The 2,626-nt window shown below is 31.5% G+C and overlaps 1 protein-coding gene across 2 annotated transcripts in view; it reads left to right on the top strand.

The window, feature by feature from the left end:
- Positions 1-2,626, top strand: part of LOC107718679 (disks large homolog 5-like) — a 31,028-nt gene that overhangs the window by 20,625 nt on the left and 7,777 nt on the right. The window lies entirely within an intron of this gene.

The following is a 2,626-nucleotide window of genomic DNA, read 5'->3' as shown; positions in this document are numbered from 1 at the left end:
CAAGTGTAATTACTGCATTCACGCGCTCCTCGGATGCTCTCATTTCCCTTTCCGACTTGCTTTCGTGAATTTTCTCAGTCGAGAAATTATTTTTCACGTGCGGTGCCGGTGATCCTTACGTCCGTTTCGGAGAACAAATATTTCAATCGATCGCTCAAGCATTTAAGTGGCACCAAAATGAGGCACCGAAATCTGCGTTCTGATTCGGTTCTAGTACATACCGGTAGCATAGGTATGGCACCGGGTTTCGGTACCCAACCCTAGGTGTTACGGTTCAGTTTTTCATCTGTTTTTTTTTCTGTTTTCATGTTATGTCATGTCCCTTTAAATGCACACTATTGAGATGTGACCTGATGTTATTTATCACCGAAAGTAACTTAGGGCTGCAACAACTAGTCAATAAAATGCATAATAATCGTTAATCAATAATAATGAAAATAATCGTCATTAATTCAAATATTCAAAATGAATATTCTGCAAAATGAATATTCAAATATTATAAATAAATTTAGAAAGCATCTGTGAAATGCTGTTACTTATCACTGAAATATTTTAAATTCTGATTATTTTCATTATAATTGATTGAATATCGATTACGTCACTTCACAGACCTGAATATCACGCTTCTGTGTACAAAACACATCTGAAATGTGCCAGAGGACACAGACGGAGCACAAGTGCACAAACCAAGTCATCAGAAGACATATTAAAATGCTACATGTAACATAAGTAATTGTATTTTATGAGTGCAAACTCATTAACAGTAACTATAAAGGGATTATTGTAATGGGGTGTAAATATTTTAATTTTAAAACTGTGGCAAGCAGTTTTTTTATGTTTATATTAGAGCTGCACGATTATGACAAAAATCATAATTGTCAGTTATTCCCTTGAAATTGTAATTGCGATTATTAATTATGATTATCACAATTTACATTACAAATTACATATTTATACAATTGTGAATATGAATATAAACAAGCTGAAAACACTGAAAAACTTTTATTGCTTTTCTATAGCATTAAGCCTCAAATGTCAACTATACATCGGATTGGTTTCTTCTTTAAATAAAAAAAGTAAAAATATGCATGGTATTATAATGTTATACTAAAACGAAAATTAAAACAATGGAAAAACCCTTAAGATAACCTGAAGAAAGACAAAAACACATCTTAAGCACGCAGAATAACATAAGTGGACTTGAATGATTTCGTAATTGTGACATGCGGTGAATAAATGATGACAGAATTTAAATTTTTTTTGGGTGAACTATCCCTTTAATGTTTTTATAATTATTATTTATTTTTTTTAATGAAATGATACTCTAAATAACAAACTAAATATGCCAGCAGATGGCGGTAAATGTCTTTGAGTCATTCGATTCGTTCAAACGGCTGATTCATTCAGGAATTCAGTAAACGGCTCTCTTTATGAATGGGTCTTTGAATCATTGATTCACTCGATTCGTTCAAAACGTGGATTCATTCAGAAACTCAACACCGCTGTGTTGCTCGGAGACGCACAACAATTCTGCTTAAAACAATGGAAAAACCCTTAAGATAACCTGAAGAAAGACAAAAACACATCTTAAGCACGCAGAATAACATAAGTGGACTTGAATGATTTCGTAATTGTGGCATCCGTGATTGTAATCGCGATTAGGAATTAGATTAATTGTGCAGCCCTAGTTTATATTTGAACCCTTTTTACACAATGCATAGCATTAGCTTTTAATTTGTACATTGTTTCTATAACTTGTATATATACTATTTATGATTACAAATTTTAATGTTGGGTGTGATTTAATCAAGTAGACATTACAAATTGTAGCTTTAGAAAGAAATATTTTACTTGTTTCAACAAAATTTATTACACAAACATTTAGGCTGCAATGGCCTAACATAAACTATGGAACATAAAAGAAGATAATTTTAGAAACATATCAGTAACCTCTATTTTTTGTTCATACAATGAAATTCATTCAGAAACTCAACACCGCTGTGTTGCTCGGAGACGCACAACAATTCTGCTGTGGCTTTAAATGTAATGTTCTCTGCAAAATTGAGCAAAAACATAATATTGTGTTTAAAATATAACAAAATAATAACTTCTTATTTACTGAACTGTTGTATAAAATCACATTTAAGCTCGTGATAGATCGGGACAAAATCAGCACTCCTGTGATATTGCTCTCGCTGCTGTGATATATATAAATATGAGACAAAACTCATACAGGGGCATTTTTTGCACCAATATCTTGAATTTTAGGGCATAACTGCATTTATGTAGTTGTTTTCCTGCATCATATTTGTTAACAGTCACCTGAATGAAATGTAAGATGATGTACAGGTCTGGGGGCGGGGCCAGTGCGTTAACTGCGTTAAAAAATATTTTAATCACGTTATTTTTTTCATAACTAATTAATTAAGTTAACGCTTTAAACTGACAGCCCTAATATATATATATACTATTTTCATTTATTTATATACCATTTATGATTACAGATTTTAATGTTAGGTGCGATTAATCACGATTAATTACAGAAAAATTTGCAATTTAATTAGTTATTTTTTTAATTAATTGATGTGTGTGTGTGTGTGTGTGTGTGTGTATATATATATATATA

The sequence above is a fragment of the Sinocyclocheilus rhinocerous genome, unplaced genomic scaffold, assembly GCF_001515625.1.
Source record: "Sinocyclocheilus rhinocerous isolate Xijiao unplaced genomic scaffold, SAMN03320098_v1.1 scaffold2921, whole genome shotgun sequence".
Classification (NCBI taxonomy): domain Eukaryota; kingdom Metazoa; phylum Chordata; class Actinopteri; order Cypriniformes; family Cyprinidae; genus Sinocyclocheilus; species Sinocyclocheilus rhinocerous.
Note: the sequence above shows the minus strand (reverse complement) of the source record. Positions and strands in the feature narration are given on the sequence as shown.